A 22558-nucleotide genomic window follows, 5' to 3' on the forward strand; every position below is an offset into this window, starting at 1 on the left:
ACATTGATAAAGCAACTCACCATCACTGTATTTCTGAATTTCTCCTTTTATTTCCAGTAGATCTTGCTTTATCCATTTTGATGTTGTTTTGGTGGATTGTTCTTGCCTAAGGGCCTTTGCACTTGTGTATACATTGTGTATAGAGAATACATTATGCTGTTTACTCTGCCTAGGAACACTTTCCCACCCATCTCACCCCTAATATTCACATGACTAGCTCACTCCATTCAGGTCACCTCTTCAGAAAGGCATTCCTGATTAACTACTAAAGTAGAAGCCCCCATCATTTTTAGTCTCCTTTATTATTATTATAGCTCTAACCACTACCAATTATATTTATACATTCATAAATTTATTTTTGTCTTCTTTCACTAGAATATAAGGTTCTTGAAGGCAGCAAATGTGTTTGTCTAGATCAGTGTTATATTCCCAACATTTTGACAATGGCTGGCACATTGTAGATGTTCAAAAAATAAATGTAGGTGTTAACTAATAAATAAGTGAATGGATGTACACTTTTCTCATAAGAATTCTGTTTAACTCATTTAAAGATTTTTTGTTTGAGTTTTATTTTGTCTACTATTAATAGTTTTAACATTTGCCTGTGTATCATTTATATTCATATTCAAAATTTTAATAACATTTTGTTTCACCTAGACCAGCAGCATCTATCTGGTTTTTGCATCTTCACGCAGTTTAGGAAACTGTGTTTTAACATGGAAATATAACCTGCTCATGTTTATTGTGATTACTGATATATTTGGACTTATTGCTGTCATTTGAAGTTGTCTATTACTATTTTTCTACCACTTGTAGTCTTAATTAATAGCTGACATGTACGGATACTTTACAATGTACAATGTACTAATCCATATTACAAGGGTTTGGTGTTTTTATATCATTTAATGTTTAAAATAACCCTATGATTTACGTTGCAAATGAAGAAAGGCTTAGTAATGTTCAATAACTTGTTCAAGGTCCCATAACTGCTAAATTGCCAAACCAGGGCTTGGATATTAGCAATGTATCTCTAGAGACCATGACCTTAACCTCCAGGTTCTGCTACTTCTCTTGCTTGAGTTTTCTTTTTCTTTTTTTCTCTTTCTCTTGTAAATGATTTGAACCTTACACCTTTTATTTGTATACCCCTAATGATAATATGTAAATTTTGATTAATCATATTTCAACATATTTTCAAACAAAATGGATAATTACTCAGCATCTACAACCCATCCCTCCTAAAATATATGAGACTATCAGCATGCTTTCTCCATTGCTCCTATGCTTAAAGTTTTGTTGACATAATCTAGAATTTTTATTTCAGGTTGTCTTATTGTTATTAATTTTATTCTTCATTATGTTTTTTCAGACTGCTGACCAATAACTTCTGCCCTACATTCTGGACAGTTTTGTCCACTTTCTTTCTCTATAACTAATATTCTTCATCCATGTCCACTCTGTTACTTGACCCCTTTCATTTAATTTTTGGAAACTGATTGCAGGACCACTAATGCTTTAATTTCCTAAATATTTTTTTCTTCTCTGATTTTTTTCTCTGTCATAGCCATCTGTTCTTTGTTTGAATGAAATATTTTTTTTTAATTTTCCCAAAGTTACTTGGTAGAATTTTTTTCTAGTTTTCTACTTTCTTATGCAAGATTTCTATTTCTTCCAATACCAGTTATGTTTCTTCATTGTGTCTTGCTTAAACGCTATACATTGTTCTCAAGTAATTTTTCACTGTGCATTCAGATTTATGACTAAGATAATTAGTATTGATAACTGCTATGGGTTTTCTCTGCCTGTGGAAGTTTGTTTTACCAACCTGTATAAGGGAAAGAAGACTTTAGCCTTTGTGTAAATGGGTAAGTAGCTAATAAGCAGGCTTCCTTTTAGGTGCATAAATGAGGAGCAGGAAATCCCCAATAACCAAAATGAAAAAGACTTTCCTTGAAGAGTGTAGTGTTTTATGGAGTATTTCACTCCTGAATATGATTGAGTTTCCTTTTGCTATCCTCTGTATCATTTTGGATTTCTGAAGTTAACTCAAGATCTGCACTACTTTTTCCCCGAGTGCTTCCAGTAAGACGTCTCCAGATGATACATGATATTAATCATCATGATGAAATAACTTTTGAGCATTTTCTCTAGAACATATGTTAAGTGCTTTATTTGGATTATCTCCCTTTAGTCTCAAAACCACTCTGTGAAGTTTGTGCTTTTACTGCCCATGTTTCACAGATAATGAGACCAAAGCTAAGAGTGATAATGAAACCCATGAAGATTAATTACCTTTCCAAGGTTACATACCTAGTAAAGGATGGAGCAAAGATGTCGATCCAGACAGGCTGACTTAAACATAGGTAAATACTTCCTCTCTCTGATATGCTGCCACTTTTCTCTAAAATAGTGTGGAAAATGGAACCCTCTTTAACCTTTGATTGGGTCATGAAGCTTAGAGGAAAATTCCAGAAAATAAAAATCTGGATGAGACAAAGGAATGGATTATAAGAAGGTGTGCCTTATGCGTTGAGGCATGGAATTCTAATATCTTCAAAGGCCGACTTTTCCTAATGGCTTACCCAGGCCACACTTTGGAGATTTAAGGGTCTGTGATAGCTCAGTTTCAGGCTGTTGTTATGATTTATAGCCAGGATTTGGCCTAGTCCATAGCAGTCATGTGCCATTCTGTTTAGACTTGAGTGCTCAAAAGATTGCCTCTTGTCATTTCAACCCCAGTTTAATAGGAAACACAAGCCACCCTTGAGATGACAAACCTATTGACTGGTTGGATGTTCGACTCCTCAGCTCTGCAGAACTTGAGCTTTCTATTTTTAGAGTTTAGCGCAGCTGAAGACATGCTGGGTGAGCTTTGTTTAAGGCTTCCTGCCAGACTTGCCTTGCCACACAAACCAGGCAAAGAAGCAACACAGCAGGCCAATTAGCCAACAGCTGTCTGTCAACTGAATAAATGAGGTGAGTAGACAGCAAAAGGCTGCTTTGCCACAGACAGTAAGCAGAACACAAGGATTAACTCTTCTGGTCTTAGAGCTCTATAGGGTAACCTGCCATTTATTCTATCAGACTCCTTGATTTTTATTAGAGGAGCTTGATGAAACTACCTTTGGCAAAGTAAAGAGATCTTACCTTAATTGCTATAGAGAAAAATCTGTTTTCCAGGTTATCACAAGATAATGCTACCATGAACCTGCTATTAAGACTGTGGTTGTGAGAAATGATTTTTATCAAGAGATGCCTTAAAATTGTATAATATTATAAAACAGAATGCTTTAAGAGCATAAACTCCACAATCTGTCTGTCTGTGCTGATTGTCTCAACTCCCTTCTCCCTAGTTCTGTGGTTTTGAACAAATTACCTGACCGTTCTAGTTTGTTTCCTAGTTGGTAGATGGGAATAACAATTCCCACTTAATGGACTTGCTTTAAGGATTAAATCAGATAGTCCATGTAAAGTGCTTAGAACAATGCCTGGCATAGAGGAGGAGCTTAGTGGAGGTTGATTGTTGTTATTACATATTCTGAATTTTAACCACGTATAGAATCAAAAAGGTAGTATGTATTGTCATCACAGTTTTTACAAATAATTTAACTAAGGAAGAGGAAGTAACAGGATCAAGTTCATACATCTTGTGTTTAACTGAACCAGGACTCAATCCTCAGCTGTTTGATTCTAAAGTCTTGGAATTTTTTCATAAGCTTTACTGAAATTTATTCCTTGTAGAACAGCTTTACTGACTTGTTCTTTGGAATTATGCCAAATACCCACAAAAAAGAATATAATGAGACAGACTCATTACATCTGTGATTGGAGCTATTAAAGGGATCGTGTTAGGACTATTGTCTATCATATCACACAGCAGTTTATGTGTTCATGGGAGAAATTCCTTGGGAATCAGTTTTCGATAAAATTGTGCTCTTTCTGAGTATGTGGTTTGTTTTATTTTTCTTACAGAGAACTGTGACTAATCATGATCTTTCTTTGTTTTGGCTGGTAAGAAGCTTAGAGTCAAATTTGTTGCCTTTCTCTAGTACTTCCAAGTACTAATCTTATTCCAGATTTGTAATATGCCTTTTCTTATTTCCCATTAGCTCTCATTCCCTTGATAATATATTTTATCCCATTGAACAGTGTATATTTTTATACACTTCTATAGTGCCTTTTTGGAATAAACCAAAAAATGAATGTATAAAAAATTCTAAAAATACATTTCAATATATGTTCATATCATTTCTTGAGTTTGATCTTTGCTAGTCCTGTTGGGTCAGATGCCATTATTTTCCCAGGGTTAGAAAAGCCCTACTGGAACATGTGAACACAGTTACTTGGAGCTTCATAATATCTAGTGTGGTAATAACAAGCAGAGGTTAGACTGATTTAAACTACCAAAATTTATGAAAATAAAAAAATTTCATAACGAACCATATGCTAATTTATTTCATACACAAATGATTGAATGCTAGGCATAGAAAAATCAAAGGTAAGGAACCAGAAGAGGAAGCAATTACATCAACTTATGAACAACCCTCTCTGTTCATTCAAGGCTGGTTCAGTTTCCCCTTCACTGTGCTCTCTGCTATCTTCGTATTTATTACACTACAATGTAATATGGATTGTTTCTTGGTTTTTATTACTTTCCTATGGCCCAGGATCGTGCCATAGTGATAAATAGAGATGACAGATATACATAATACAGATTCAATACATGTTCCTTGAATGAATGAATCAGGGGTGCAGAGGAAAGATACTCAACAGAGTGGGGTAGGTGGGAGATTTGGAGGACTTCTGTCTTATAGATGCATGTACATTGTGTCTATTAAGTAAAAATATGTAAGCCCAGACAATGAAGAAGAGGGAGGAAATTCTAAGCAGAGGAAATGGTGTGTGCAAAGTCACAAAGGTGTAGAAAGCATGATGTGCTGGGGGAATTGCAAATATTTCAATTTGTCTCCAGTCTGGGTTAAGAGGGACTAGAAGAGATGAACTTGGAATGTGAATTTTATCTTGTGCCTTATGGAGAGTCATTGATGTATTTTAGGTAGGGGAAGGGGCAAGTTATAAGATGATCACATTATGTGTTTTAGAGAGATTACTTTGACTAGAGTGAAGACTGTGGATTGATAGCAGACATTTAGGAGGCTATTACATCAATCCAGGAGAGAAATGATGAAGCTTTTAATTAATTAGGATGTGGGAGTTGTGATGGAGAGGACGGTTATAGGACAGTTATACTTGAGAGGCTTTAAGGTGGTAGAATCAACAGACTTAGTGATCAATTGCATAGGGAGAATGTGGGAGGGGGAAGAGTCTGTAATGCTTCCCACGTTTCTATATTGGTTAACAGGATGGATGTTGGTGTCATTTTCCCAAACAAAAAATTAAAAAAAGAAGGTGAGGGGATGGTGATTAAGTGAACTCTGGACACATTACATTTGTGATGCCATGGGTAAAGCCAAATAAAGCAGGCTTTTAGACCCAAAGATCCAGAGCTCCAAAGATTGATTTGCCTAGACACTGCATAACTTGGAAGGTATCAGTGTATAGCTGATTGCTGAAGGCATGAGCAGAATGTGTTTTCCAAGCAGATTAGAAATGCATAGAGGATAAAATACTGTGAGACATTGACCTTTGGGAGATGAGCAGAAAAAGAGGATCCAATGAAGAAGGCTAAGAAAAGAGAGCAAAAGGGAAAAATTAGTGAGATCTCAAGACAAGGGAGGAAAAATTATCAAGAAATCAGAAGAGTCTGGCACTTCTAGCAACTGAACAGACTAGATATCCTGAACAATCCTCCTTCTGAAACAAAATGCTAGACAAAATTTTAAAAATATTTTCAAATGAATTGCTGAACTAGTAAGTAAGGAAACCTTAAAAGCAAAAATTGTAATGCAAGCATGGATCCAGAGAAGCAAGCTGGCACTGAGGCCCACTTTCTCAGAGAAATAATTATTGAACTCCAGAGACCTTGAGCTTTCATTTTGATAGCCATGTAGGGTACACAAAGTAGGAGACAATAGAGGAAGAGTCTAATAGGAGATGCTGTAGAAATATGAGGATCCTAAGAGAAGATTGAAAATAAATAAATCAGCCCAACAGAGGAGGAACACCAAGAATCTTGCCTAGTTTGAGTTGCTTCTCTTCAGTAAGAAGGGGGAAAATATATCACCCTGAGAAAAAAAAGTTTCTCCTAAGAATTCAGAATTGCAAACTAGACCTTACAATGTTTGAATATAAAATCATAGTAAGACAAAAAAAGAAAAACCACAAAATACTAAAACACAAAGTAAACATTACACTGAAATAATAATCAACAGAAATAGCGAGATTTCTCTCACGTTAACAAAGATTATATATTCTAAAATTATCAAGCAAAGAGCAACAACAAACTGTTTAATGTATTAAGGAAATAAAAGAGTGCATTAAAAATACAATAAAAAGGGGGCTTCCCTGGTGGCACGGTGGTTGAGAGTCCGCCTGCCGATGCAGGGGACACAGGTTCCTGCCCCGGTCCGGGATAATCCCACATGCCACAGAGCGGCTAGACCCATGAGCCGTGGCTGCTGAGCCTGCGCATCCGGAGCCTGTGCTCCGCAACGGGAGAGGCCACAATAGTGAGAGGCCCGCGTGCCGCCAAAAAAAAAAAACAATAAAAAGTCCAAACTATTACTAACCAAATTTATGGAAGGGGACAAGAGACTGAAAGAGAGGTAATATTTGAAGATATTATGGCTAAAATTTTAAAAATTTGATTAAAGAAACCAATCTTTAACTCCAGGCAACCTACAAATTTCAAGCAGAATGTGTTTTAAGACAAAGTAGTGATATGCAATGTACCAAAGACAAAGACAACATCTTAAAATTAGACAGGGAGAAAAGAACATTCATAAAGAAAGAGGAAGACCAACATGTGAATTCTCAGTAAAAACAGACAGTAAAATAATATACTCAGTGTACTGAGAAAACAAAGCTGTCATTCTAGGGTTGTTTATTCTCTTTCAAGAATAAGAACAAAATATGAAATTTTCAGATAAGCAAACTAATAGTTTGCCATCAGCAGGGCTACATTTAGGAAACTTCTAAAATACGTACTTCATAAAGGAAAAAGAATTGGCTCCAGATGGAAGCCAAAGAAACTGATAAGTATGTGGGTAAACATAAATCATTTATTCTTTAAAACCAACACTAATATATATTTATAGGTTAAAAAAGATAAAACTGAAATAAAGGACCAAAAGATGTATACCAATTTGAAGAGACTGATTTGAGTGTTCTTAGATCATTCTATTATCTAAAGAGAGGTAACAACACTGATTACATTTACAGTTCATTAAATACATATGTTAAGTGCCTAGAGAACCTCTAAAGCACTTTAAAAATTTACTTTATCTTTTTAAATTATTTGTACTTTGACAGGACACTTTACATTATTTCTGGAACAATGTAGATAATACATACATAAACCAATAAATATAAGAGACTTAAAAATAAGAGACTGACCAATAGTGTTAAATGCACATGTATGTCAAGTAAATTAAAGAGTAAAGTTCTCCTTAAATTTGAAGACTAGAAGATTCTTGGACAGCTAGAAACCTTGAAGGAAGGAGTGTCAATGCTGCGGTGGGGGTGGATATTTGACTATGTGAGGAGGCAATTGTAGGTAAGGAAATAGAGTAAGTGTCAATCATTTTTAAAAAGAATTTTGGCTATAAAATGAAAATGGAATAGAAAAGTGACTGGAGGTTTATTCAGGATCAAGAAGAACTTTAAGTTTAGAGAGATTTGAGTTTATTTATAGGTAAAAAGCAACAACCAGTTGATTGGCATTAGTTGAAGATGGAAAAAGAAAAATAATTGAAGGATCCATGTTCCCAGACCATGATGCAGAGTACAGGTAGAAAGGATGGGCCAGAAAGATGACACCCCTCTGTTAATACAAGGATACAAGGAAAATACTAAAACAGATAGACTCAGAAATGAAAGGGGAGGTATTATAAATCATACCACAGAAATACAAAGGATCATAAGAGACTTCTGTGAATAATCATATAACAACAAATTTGACAACCTAGAAGAAATGGATTAATTCCTAGAAATATACAATCTTCCAACACTGATAAAGAATGATAAAGAAATAGAAAATATGAACAATTTGCTAGTGAAAAGGTTGAATCAGTAATCAAAAACCTCACAACAAACAAAAGTCCAGGACCAGATGTCTTCCCTGGTGAATTCTACCAAACATTCAAAGAAGAATTAATACTAATCATTCTCAAGCTCTTCCAAAAAACAGAAGAGGGAATGCTTCCCAACTCATTTTACAAGACCAGCATTATGCTGACACCAGAACAAAACAAGGATGCCATTAGAAAAGAAAATTACAGGACAATATTCCTGATAAACATAGATGCAAAAATCATTAACAAAATATTAGCAAACCATGTTCAACAATACCTTAACAAGTTCATACACCATGATCAAGTGGGATTTATTCTAGGGATACAAGGATGGTTCAACACCCACAAATTAATCAATGTGATACACCATATTAATAAAACGAAGAATTAAAAAGTCTATAATCATCTCAACAGATGCAGAAAAAACATTTGACAAAACTCAACATCCGTTTTTTGATAAAAACTCTCAACAAAGTGAGTATAGAGGAAACATACCTCAATATAACAAAGGTTGTATATGACAAGCCCATAGATAATACCATACTCAATGGTGAAAAGCTGAAAGTTTTCTTCTAAGATCAGGAGCAAGACAAGAATGCCCACTCTCACCACTTTTATTCAGCATAGTATTGGAAGTCCTAGCCAGAGCAATCATGCAAGACAATGAAATAAAAGGCATCCAAACTGGAAAGGAAGAATAAAACTTATTATTTGCAGATGGCATAATATTATATATAGAAAACCCTAAAGACCCCACCAAAAAACTGTTAGAACTAATAAATGAATTCAGTAAAGTTGAAAGATGCAAAATCAATGTAAAATTTTTGTTGTGTTTCTATAAAGTAGTAATGAACTATCCAAAAGAGATTAAGAAGTCTATCCCATTTATAATTGCATCAAAAAATAAAATGCCTAGAAAGAAATTTAACCAGGGAAGATCTATACACTGAAAACTATGGTATTAATGAAAGAAATTGAAGAAGACACAAATAAATGGAAAGACATTCCATGCTCATGGATTGGAAGAATTAATATTGTTTAAATGTACATACTACCCAAAGCAATCTATAGATTCAATGTAATCCCTATTAAAATTCAGTTTTTCACAGAAATAGAGAAAACAAACCTAAAATGTGTGTAGAACCACAAGACTCCAGATAGTCAAAGCATTCTTGAGAAAGAAGAACAAAGCCGATTTCAAACTATATTACTAAGCTATCATAATCAAAACAGTACAGTATTGGCATAAAAACAGACACATAGATCAATGGAACAAAATAGACAGCCCAGAAACAAACCCACACTTATACGGTCAATTAATATACAACAAAGAAGTCAAGAATATTCAATGTGGAAAGGACAGCATCTTTAATAAGTGTTGCTAGAAAAACAGGACAGTCACATGTAAAACAATGAAACTGGTCCACACACAAAAATTAACTCAAAGTTACTTAAGGACTTGAATGTAAGACCTGAAACCACAAAACTCCTAGAAGAAAATATAGGTGCCAAACTCCTTGCATAGGTCTCAGTGATGATTTTTTTAAAATCTGACAACAAATGCAATATAACAAAAGCAAAAGTAAACAAGTAGGACTCTATCAAGCTAAAAAGCTTCTGCACACCAACCATCAACAAAATGTAAAGTCAACCTACTGAATGGGAGTAAATATTTGCAAATCATATAGCTGATAAGGGATTGATATCCATGATATGTAAATAACTCATACAATTCAATAGCAAGAAAACAATCCAATTAAAAAATAAGCAAAGGACCTGAATAGACATGTTTCCAAAGAAGACATAAAGATGGCCAACAGGCACACGAAAAGATGCTCATCACAATCATCAAGAAATGCAAATCAAATCACAATCAGATATCACCTTATACTCCTTAGAATGGCTATTATCAAAAAGACAACTAATAACAAGTTTTAGTGAGGATGTGGAGAAAAGGGGACCCTTGTGCACTATTGATGGGAATGTAAATTGGTATAGCAACTATCAAAAACATTATCGAGTTTCCTCCAAAAATTAAAAATAGAGCTAGCAATCATAGATCACATGATCTAGCAATTCCACTTCTGGGTATTTAACTAAAGAAAACAAAAATGTTAACTTGAGAATATATATGCTCCCCATCCCCATTTTCTGAAGAAATATATGTATATATATTGCTAGCTTGGGGTCAGAAGTACGAGGAAGTTGAGTAGGAGTAGAGGGACTTTAATAGTGAAGCTAATGAAATTTCAGGTCCAGGGCCTCTGATATGCATGCCTGCGAAGACCACAGAGTATTCACATGGCCATAGGTTTTCTTAAATTTTACAAAAGTAAAATATTTAATTGGTTAAGGCCAATCCCTTTTCCTACTCTATCTTGCTCTGTAACACTTCCCCTCTTGTCAGGTCACAGGCATATTTGTGATCCAACTTAGAGGAAGTCGAGTAAAGTGTTAGGTTTAGTAGAAAACACTTATGTGATTCACAGACACTGCAACATATAGTTAAGTTACATAGTTAATTCCAGGGTAGGATTGGCTTTCAGAAAATCCCTACCGCACCTCATCACCTGAACTGTGATACAGATTCAGGGCCAAGAGTCCTCCTGGGGTGTGCATGTATCCTAGAATTCCTGGCACCTAAAGGATATGGGAAGTGATTAATGACTGTTGACAATTGGGAGAGCATTAAAGATTAGTCATTGCACAAGGAAACCTGAAACACCAAGAAATCTTAAAGCTCATAAATGAAAGAAGCTTGATAGAAATTTCCCCCAATTTGACAAAAATCCTAAAATTTACATGACATTACCATAAGTTACACACAGCGAATGTGATTCTACCTGCCAGCAGCTCACTACTTTATTTTCTCTTCTGATATACTTGTGCCTGCATAATTATGTATTGAAATTGTTTTATTTTAAATGTTTCTCTTTTATTATAGTTAGGACATTATACTGATTTTTTTAAAATTATGTGTTATCTAAAAAAAAAAGGGTACAAATGAACTTATCTACAAAACAGAAATAGAGTTACAGATGTAGAAAACAAACTTACATAGGTTACCAAGGGGTGGGGGGGGGGAGGGATAAATTGGGAGATTGGGGCTGACATATACACACTACTATATATAAAATAGATAACTAATAAGGACCTACTGTATAGCACAGGGAACTCTACTAAGTACTCTGTAATGACCTATATGGGAAAAGAATCTAAACAAGAGTGGATATATATACATGTATAACTGATTCACTTGGCTGACATGAACACATTGTAAATCAACTATATTCCAATAAAAACTTTTTAAAATTATGTGTTCAGATAGGTTATATTATTTATGATGATTTCAGGATAATGAACAGGATCTGGTGGAATATTTGCCATAGAACAAAGCATTGATTCTCATCAGGTTGAGAGCCACGGGTCCAGGCCAACCAAGCACCTGGGGCTTAGATTCAATTCTCGGGATTCTGCTCTGTGTCTTTTCACCTTCACATGTGCCTCCTTCAACTTATGACCTTCAACCATCCTCACCATCTTGGGGAGGGCAAGGTTATGTACAGAGGTCTGCCTCAGGGCATTCTAGCCCTTTCTTCCAGACATAAATTTACCTCAAACCACTTTTCTCTCACTCTTTCTCTTCCTCAAAGACATCAGTTTGTTTCTGCCCCAGGACTTTTGTACATTCTCCTCCCCAGATTTTTGCATGTCTAGTATCTTCTTGTTTTCAGTTCCCACATTTAATATCACTCTCAGAAAGGCCTTCTGAGTGCCCTATTTAAAGCTGCCCCCACATATTCTCCATTACATGATCCTGTTCTGGCTCCTTCATCACACTTACCACTCTTTAAAATTAATTTGTTCATTCACTTACCTTTTTAGTGACCTATCCCTCCCACTGAAATGCAACTTCTATGACAGCAGGGAGCCAGTTTGTCATTTTCAGCTCTGTATTGCTAGCGACTACACAATATCTGGCTCATAATAAACGTTACAACAAATAGGTCTTGAGTGAATTAATGAACCCATGTGTGTTAGTCTGCTTGAGGCCCTAACAAAATACCACAGACTGGGTGGTTTAAACAGTAGAAGGAAGTTCAAGATCAAGGTGCTGGCAGGGTTGGTTTCACATAAGGCCTCTCTCCTTGGCTTGCAGATGGCCACCCTCTGGATGACTCTTCATGTGGTCATCCCTCTGTACACATGCATCCCTAGTGTCCCTCAGTCTGTGTCCCAATTCCCTCTTCTCATAAGGACACCAATCATATTGCATTAGGGCCAATGGCGCACCTTAATGGCCTCATTCTAACTTAACCTCTTCCAACCTTACCTCCAAGCACAGTTTCATTCTCATGTGCTGGGGGTTGTGACCTCCACATATGAATTTGGGGGGCACACAATTCAGTCCATAACACCAAGAGTAGCCCCCTCCCTCTCCTTATTGAACTTTCAGTCTGTGAGGCACAAATCACTCCAACCTCAGGAAGCCTTTAGCAAACAGTCTGGGCCAGCTAGTCATCAAGTGTTTCCACGTTCCTAGGATGAGAGTAATGTAGCCTTTAGGTAGTTTCTAATTCACCTGAAGCACGGCTAGAAGGGGTTTTGTAGAGACGGTCCTAAAGCATAATAAGGAGCACCACCCCTCCATTCAACGGTTGTCTTCTGGGCTGGAATCTATAGATCTTTGCCCCCGGGTGTCTTCCTGTGTGCTTGACCATCTAGTGATAAGTTGTGAGGGGCCACACACTGTAGAGAGCTGCCCGTGGCAGGGAGGTCCGGCTGGCAATGTGCAGTCAGCCTGCACCGTCTGCAGCTGTCTGGGGATCAGATTTCCAAATCACCTGCTCTGGCCCAGGCTGCAGGAACTGAGCTGTCAGATAATGCCTGGTAATTACCCCAGACTCATCTACACCTTCCCTGTCTATGTCCTAATTGAGGTTTAATGGCTTTGGTCACAGGAGGGGGCTTTTCCTGCCTTTCTAGACTTAGAGTCTTTCATCTGAGCATCAAGCCAATTAGTTTAGAATCTAGGGTAACTGACAGAAGTCAGACCTGACTGCGTGGAATTCCCAGACCAGACAAGTCTCTGTGGTTGCTGTTGGTAGTGTGCATGTGTATTTTTAATGTAACTGGGATGCAATTTAGCAGATAAGGACAGAGGTGGAGATGGGAGAAGTCGGAGCATATGAGGCATTTATGATATATGCTGCACATGACCTTTATGTACACCTTCTGTTTCTGTCTTAAAATGCTTCTTCTACTTTGTAGGCAATAGAGTTCATTATATAAAATTGAGTATGACTCATTTGAGTGTCCGCTTTTATCATTTTAGCATAATTTAGAATCCATTTAGAGATAAAATTCAGACACCTAATTATCACGCTGAGTGGGGTTTCCCCTTGAAATTATTTATCTTCATTATTCCAACCCCTTGCCTTTCCCTTTTGCCACTCTGTCCTCTGCTGCCCAGTCACAAATCCCAGCAAAGGCAGTCCAGCTAAGCATGTTCCTTGAAACTAGATGAACTGAACCCAAGACTAGGAGGCACCAAACTCTAACTAAAAGGCCTGGAGACAGAAACCATGATCTCCTAAATTTTCTTACCTGCAAACCAGGAACACCTGTGGAAATACTTGGCCTCCTAGAACTTTTGGAGTGTGATGAATGGAGTCATTGGCAAGAACACCTTAGAGGTTCACACCAGTCTACTGGACCCCCTTTTTTTGGGGTTGGGTTGGATCCACCCCAGAGACAAGCAACAGCTTGGGAGATGGATTATTTCTGGGTAAAGTGATGCCCTGAAGCCAGCTCCAGATGAGATTTTAGTTCTGCTGTAGTCTCTGGAACCCACAATGTGGGTTTAAGCAGCCCCTAAAATAGTCTCACCAAGAATAAGATGGTTATCACCAATGGAACTTGGCTAGAGCAACTGGTTAGCTCAGGTTTTCCTTAAAGTATGAAACAGAAGATTATAACCCTCAGAAATACTGTTTTGAGAATGGGGAGATATGCATGCTTATTGAATTATTGGGTGATGTTCCAGTACTCAATGGAAAAAGGAAGAGGTGGGTGGGCTTTGGAAAGCTTGTGAATGAGTGTGTCCTCTGCTGATTCATATATTTCAAATTTGAGCCCAAAGTGGCTGTCTCATGGGTCATATTAGAGGAGGAAAGTAACAAACACACATGGGTTTCTTTTTTATTATTCAGACATAGATGAGTGAAAAACCATAAGGATCATATATTTAATACTTGAAAAAAACATTCCAATCAATCAACCTGTAAGTATTTCCTAATCTATTCAAATATACTTGGGGTGTTACAGAGCAAATGAAGAAGGATAACACACAGTGCCTGCCATCAATGTGAGGCAGAGGAGAAAAGAGCAGTGTGACAGAAAAAATAGCGCAAATTACAGAACCAGCCTAGGGTCAATTAAGTGTTGAATTATATAATTTTCAGCAAAAGTACTCTAGCGAGTTCAAGAGGAAGAGAGAGAGGACAATAATTACTAATACTTATTGACTGATTCTTACATGTCAAGCAGTTTGTAAATACCTGGCAGGCATTAACTTACATTATTAACCCTCACAACTCTCTATAAAGTGGAGGCTATCATCATATCCATTTTACAAATGAGGTACTGGTACATAAAGAAGTTAAGTAACTTATACAAGGTACACACTTAATGAATGACTTATTCCTTTTCTTTCTTGAAATAATTCAGTCATACAAAAAGATATAAAGAACTATGTTTAACAAAATACTTGTATATCCATCGTCCAGCTTGAGACCTGTTACTGATAGATGAAGTCTGCTGGACACCTCCTCCCTAATCACACCTCTTCTTCCTCTTCCTATAATTAACCACACTCCCAAATGTAAAGTTCAGATTCTTAACTACTACCTTAAACTATATCCCAAAGAAATCAGCAAGGATGCTAGCCCTCAGAAAGATGCCATGGAAGTGGTTCAATTGAATAATGACTGGGGTTTGGATCAGCAAAGAGAAGGGACTTTGGGGCCAGAAGAAAGCATGATGAAGGACCAGAAGGTTGGATTAGGGAAAGGAGATGTGGTACAGGCTTAACTAGAGGAGAGGGAACACATTGGCAAGTGCTCAGAATTACAGCTTTTATAGAAGATATAAAGTCAGATCATGAATGGACTCAATCAAAGCATATGTATTACACAGGAAAAAATGATATAGCAAAATGAGGGAGTCATGAGTAAATTATGCTTCCCCACACTTCACCAGCCAATCATATCATTCTTGTTTAGCACTATACAGAAGGCCTTGCTCAGGGCCTGACACACAGAAGATGTTCAACAAATGTTTGTTCCATCAAAAATTACTTAATGAATTTCTAGAAAGCCTGTGTGTTCCTCTGGTTCATCAAAGTTGCCAGATGTGAAAGAGAGAGAGAGGGAGGGAGAAAGAGGAGAGGAGAAGAGGGGAGGGGAGAGGAGGGGATGGTAGAGGAGGAGAGGAGACTTGCATTATTGGATGTGAGGAAATTTATTGGGCAGTTGAAGAAGTTTGCTAAGAGGCAGATGGAGAAAATCTGGACCATTTCCCGGGAAACATCAGCACATCTCAAATGTGAATGTGAAGGAGGGGAGTCTTTGTTCCATTGATGGAAGTGACTTGACAGCATTTGGTGACCCCTGAGTTCAGCTCAAAGAATAAGGCTTCTTTGTTTCCTAGAAAGACCTAAAGAGAGGATGCAGCCATTCCCAAGGGGATCCAAATGCAAAAAGTTCCAGTCCTGTGGTCTCTTGTACTTTCCTTAATATTCTATTGTTATCAAATTTTCTAGCAGGAGCTTTAGTCAGCATCTTACCTTCATGACTTTCCACTGTTAATGGACTAAAATGCAAATTTCCTAACATGGCATATAGTATGGAAGAATCTTTGTACTTTGGCCTGTGTTGACCTTCTCAGCCTCACTGTCCTCATTAAATTTATGCCATGCCAGGGGGCCTTGCTCTTCCCCGAGCAGGCTAGATACTTCCTACCTCCAGATATTTGCCTATATGGCTCTCTCTAGCCAATATGTCCTGCACTTCCTTGACCGTCTACAGCAATCCTATGTCTTTCCCATGGTATAAATTAGATGACACAGATTCTATGATGTTTTTCCAACATTCCTCAAGGTTAAATTAATTTCTCCCTCCTCTGGGTACATATTTCTATTAGAACATATATCCCATTGCATGGTAATTACTGGCACATGTGTCTTCACAGCTAGACTGTAAATTCCTCAAGAGTAGAGATTAATATCTGAAACACCAGTATCCCTTAGCATATAAAACATTACACTTATTTCTAATTAAATATATTGGCAGAAAATAAATAAATAAATAAATAAATATATTGGCAGGTAATACAGGGTATACATACTCAGTTCTGGGCAGTGTTGAAGGGTTTAGACATATTTCCGGAATCACTTCTTATTCACTTGAACAACCTTCAGTCTACTCCAAGAACACGTCCTTTTCTTTTTTTGTTTTTCTGGGGGTTTTTTTTTTGTTTGTTTTTTTGTTTTTGCGGTACACGGGCCTCTCACTGTTGTGGCCTCTCCCATTGTGGAGCAACAGGCTCCGGACGCGCAGGCTCAGCGGCCATGGCTCATGGGCCTAGTCGCTCTGCGGCATGTGGGATCTTCCCAGACCGGGGCACGAACCCGTGTCCCCTGCATCGGCAGGCGGACTCTCAACCACTGCGCCACAAGGGAAGCCCAAAGAACACCCCCTTTTAAGTGGTACCAGCTATTTAGAGGCTGCCCCTGTGAATGTGTGTGTCAGAAATTTGATATGCAGACTGCACCCCCCAACCCATCACACACAAATGGGGTTGAGGCTGTCTTCCCTCTGAGTCAGTGCACAATGAGGGAATTATGTTCCAGGGCACTGTGCATGATTCAGCTCCATAAAACCAGAATTCTAATTTTCTACAATCCTCATGAAGACCTGGGATTTGGTTATGATCAAACAATTGCCAACAAACTACACAGTCCAACTACTCACCAAATACAACATCAAGGTAACAAATGATAAAAACCATCTGGGAGAGACCTTCAAAATGGCAAAGGAGTAAGACATGGAGATCACCTTCCTCCCCACAAATACATCAGAAAAACATCTACATGTGGAACAACTCCTACAGAACACCTAATGAATGCTGGCAGACCTCAGATTTCCCAAAAGGCAAGAAATTCCCCACATACCTGGGTTGGGCAAAAGAAAAAGAAAAAAAAAATAAAAAAAGAAACAGACAAAAGAATAGGGATGCGACCTGCACCTCTAGGAGGGGGCTGTGAAGGAGGAAAAGTTTCCACACACTAAAAAGCCTTTTCACTGGTGGAGATGGGGGTGGGGGCAGGGGAAGCTTCAGAGCCATGAAGGAGAGCACAGCAACAGGGGTGCAGAGGGCAAAGTGGAGAGATTCCCGCACAGAGGATCGGTGCCGACCAGCACTCCCAAGCCTGAGAGTGTTGCTCACCCACCGGGGCATGTGGGGCTGGGAGCTGAGGCTCGGGCTTTGGAGTTCAGATCCCAGGGAGAGGACTGGGGTTGGCTGTGTGAACAAAGCCTGAAGGGGGCTAGTGCACCACAGCTAGCCAGGAGAGAGTATGGGAAAAAGTCTGGATCTGCCTAAGAGACAAGAGACCATTGTTTGGGGGGGCACGAGAAGAGGGGATTCAGAGCACAGCCTAAAGGAGCTCCAGAGACAGGTGTGAACTGCAGCTATCAGTGTGGACACCAGGGACGGGCATGAAATGCTAAGGCTGCTGCTGCAGCCACCAAGAAGCCTGTGTGCAAGCACAGGTCACTATCCACACCTGCCCTCCCAGGAGCCTGTGTAGCCCGCCACTGTCAGGGTCCCGTGATCCAGGGAAAACCTCCCCGGGAGAACACGTGGCATGTCTCAGGCTGGTGCAATGTCACACCGGCCTCTACCACCGCCGGCTCACCCTGCATTCTGTACCCCTCACTCCCCCTAGCCTGAGTGAGCCAGAGCCCCCTAATCAGCTGCTCCTTTAACCCCATCCTGTCTGAGCAAAGAACAGATGCCCTCAGGTGACCTACACGTAGAGGCGGGGCCAAATGCAAAGTTGAACCCCAGGAGCTGTGCGAACAAAGAAGAGAAAGGGAAATCTCTCCCAGCAGCTTCAGGAGCAGCGGATTAAATCTCCACAGTCAACTGGGTGTACCCTGCATCACTGGAATACCTGAATAGACAACAAAACATCCCAAAATTGAAGCAGTGGACTTTGGAGTAACTGTAAACTTGGGCTTTGCTTTCTGCATCTAACTTGTTTCTGGTTTTATGTTTATCTCACTTTAGTATTTAGAGGTTATTATAATTGGTAGATTTGTTTATTGATTTGGTTGCTCTCTTCCTTTTTTTTTAATAAATAGATACATATACAGTGTTTCCTTTTCTCTTTTTGTGAGTGTTTATGTGTATGCTTCTTTGTGTGATTTTGTTTGTATACCTTTGCTTTTACCATTTGTCCTAGGGTTCTGTCTGTCTTTTTTTTTTTTTTTTTTTTTTTGCAGTACACAGGCCTTTCACCGTTGGGGCCTCTCCCATTGCAGAGCACAGGCTCCGGACGCGCAGGCTCAGCGGCCATGGTTCATGGGCCTAGCCGCTCTGCGGCATGTGGGATCTTCCCAGACCGGGGCACGAACCTGTGTCCCCTGCATTGGCAAGTGGACTCTCAACCACTGAGCCACCAGGGAAGCCCTGTCACTTTTGTTGTTATTTAGTATAGTTTTTAGCACTTGTTATCATTAGTGGATTTGTCTTTCTGTTTTGTTGCTCTCTTTCGTTGTTTTTCTCTCTTTTTTTATGACTTTTAAATTTTTTTATTTTAATAACTTTATTTATTTTTCTTTCTTTCTTTCTTTTCCTCCCTTTTCTTCTGAGCTGTGTGGCTGACAGGGTCTTGGTGCTCCGGCCAAGTGTCAGGCCTGTGCCTCTGAGGTGGGGAAGCTGAGTTCAGGACGTTGGTCCACCAGAGACCTCCCAGATCCATATAATATCAAATGGTGAAAGGTCTCCAAGAGATATCCATCTAAATGCTAAGACCCAGCACCACTAAATGACCAGCAAGGTTGAGGGCTTGACACCCTATGCCAAACAACAAGCAAGACAGAACACAACCCCACCCATTTGCAGAGAGGCTGCATAAAATCATAGTAAGGTCAGAGACGCCCCAAAGCACACCACCGGATGCAACCCTGTTCACCAGAAGGACAAGATCCAGCCTCATCCACCAGAGCACAGGCACCAGTCCCCTCCAACAGGAAGCCTACACAACCTACTGAACCAACCTTACCCACTGCAGCGAGACATCAAAAACAAAAGGAACAACAAACCTGCCACCTGCAAAAAGGAGACCCCAAACACAGAAAGTTAAGCAAAATGAGAAGACAGAGAAATACACAGCAAATGAAGGAGCAAGGTAAAAACCCATCACACAAAACAAATGAAGAGGAAATAGGCCGTCTACCTGAAAAAGAATTCAGAGAAATGATAGTAAAGATCCCAAATCTTGGAAATAGAATGGAGAAAATAGAAGAAATGTTTAACAAGGACATAGAAGAACTAAAGAGCAAACAAACAATGATGAACAAGACAATAAATGAAATTGAAAATTCTCTAGAAGGAATCAATAGCAGAAAAACTGAGGCAGAAGAACGGATAAGAGACCTGGAAGATAAAATAGTAGAAATAACTACTGCAGAGCAGGATAAAGAAAAATGAATGAAAAGATTTTAGGACAGTCACAGAGACCTCTGGGACAACACTAAATGCACCAGCATTTGAATTATAGGGGTCCCAGAAGAAGAATCAAAAAAGAAAGGAACTGAGAAAATATTTGAAGAGATTATATTTGAAAACTTCCCTAATATGGGAAAGGAAATAGTCAATCAAGTCCAGGAAGCACAGAGTCCCATACAAGGTAAATCCAAGGAGAAATATTCCAAGACACATATTAATCAAACTATCAAAAATTAAATACAAAGAAAAAATATTAAAAGTAGCAAGGGAAAAACAACAAAAAACATACATGGGAGTCCCCATAAGGTTAATAGCTGATCTTTCAGCAGAAACTCTGCAAGTCAGAAGAGAGTGGCAGGACATATTTAAAGTGATGAAAGGGAAAAACTTACAACCAAGATTATTCTAGCCAGCAAAGATCTCATTCAGATTCGACAGAGAAATCAAAACCTTCACAGACAAGCTAAGAGAAGTCAGCACCACCAAACCAGCTTTACAACAAATGCTAAAGGAACTTCTCTAGGCAGGAAACAGAAGATGAGGAAAAGACCACCCATAACAAACCCAAAACAATTAAGAAAATGGTAGTAGGAGCATACATATCGATAACTACCTTAAAGATAAATGGATTAAATGTTCCAACCAAAGACATAGACTGGCTGAATGGATACAAAAACAAGACCCATATATATGCTGTCTACAGGAGACCCACTTCAGACCTAGGGACACACACAGACTGAAAGTGAGGGGATGGAAAAAGATATTCCATACAAATGGAAATCAAAAGAAAGCTGGAGTAGCAATTCTCATATCAGACAAAATAGGCTTTAAAATAAAGACTATTACAAGAGACAGAGAAAGACACTACATAATGATTAAGGGATCAATCCAAGAAGAAGACATAAAAATTGTAAATATTTACGCACCCAACATAAGAGCACCTCAATACATAAAGCAAATGCTAACAGCCATAAAAGGGGAAATCGACAGTAACACAATCATAGTAGGGGACTTTAACACCCCACTTTCACCAATGGACAGATCATCCAACATGAAAATAAACAAGGAAACACGACCTTTAAATGACACATTAAACAAGATGGATTTAATTGATATTTATAGGACATTCCATCCAAAAACAACAGAATACAGTTTCTTCTCAAGTGCTCATAGAATATTCTTCAGGATAGATCATATCTTGGATCACAAATCAAGCCTTGGTACATGTAAGAAAATTGAAATTGTATCAAGTATCTTTTCCGACAACAATGCTGTGAGACTAGATATCAATTATAGGGTAAAATCTGTAAAAAATACCAACACATGGAGGCTAAACAATACACTACTAAATAACGAAGAGATCACTGAAGAAATCAAAGAGGAAATCAAAAACTACCTAGAAATAAATGACAATGAAAACATGACAGCCCAAAACCTATGGGATGCAGCAAAAGCAGTTCTAAGTGGAAGTTTATAGCAATACAATCCTACCTCAAGAAACAAGAAACATGAAACATCTCAAATAAATAATCTAAACTTACACTTCAAAGAACTAGAGAAACAAGAACAAAAAAACCCCGAAGTTAGCAAAGGAAAGAACTCATAAAGGTCAGATCAGAAATAAATGAAAAATAAATGAAGGAAATAATAACAAAGATCAATAAAATTAAAAGCTGTTTTTTTGAGAAGATAAACAAAATTGATATACCATTAGCCAGACACATGAAGAAAAAAAGGGAGAAGACTCAAATCAATAGAATTAGAAATGAAAAAGGAGAAGTCACAACTGACACTGCAGAAATACAAAGGATCATGAGAGACTACTGCAAGCAACTATATGCCAGTAAAATGGAAAAGAAGAAATTGGAAGAAATTCAACCTTCTGAGACTGAACCAGGAAGAAATAGAAAATATAAACAGGCAAATCAGAAGCACTGAAATTAAGACAGTGATTAAAAATCCAGCAACAAACAAAAGCCCAGGACCAGATGGCTTCACAGATGAATTGTATCAAACATTCAGAGAAGAGCTAACACCTATCCTTCTCGAACTCTTCCAAAATTTAGCAGAGGGAGGAACATTCCCAAACTCATTCTCTGAGGTCACCATCAGCCTGATACCAAAACCAGACAAAGATGTCACCAAGAAAGAAAACTACAGGCCAATATCACTGATGAACATAGATGCAAAAATCCTCAACAAAGTACTAGCAAACAGAATCCAACAGCACATTAAAACAATCATACACCATGATCAAATGGGGTTTATCCCAGGAATGCAAGGATTCTTCAATATATGTAAATCAATCAATGTGATAAACCATATTAACACATCTAAGGAGAAAAACCATATGATCATCTTAATAGATGCAGAAAAAGCTTTTGACAAAATTCAACACCCATTTATGATAAAAACTCTCCAGGAAGCAGGCATAGAGGGAACTTACCTCAACATAATAAAGGCCATATATGACAAACCCACAGCCAACATCGTTCTCAATGGTGAAAAACTGAAACCATTTCCACTAAGATCAGGAACAAGACAAGGTTGCCTATTCTCACCACTATTAT

The sequence above is a fragment of the Phocoena sinus genome, chromosome 1 (genome assembly GCF_008692025.1).
Source record: "Phocoena sinus isolate mPhoSin1 chromosome 1, mPhoSin1.pri, whole genome shotgun sequence".
In the NCBI taxonomy this organism is placed as follows: Eukaryota; Metazoa; Chordata; class Mammalia; order Artiodactyla; family Phocoenidae; genus Phocoena; species Phocoena sinus.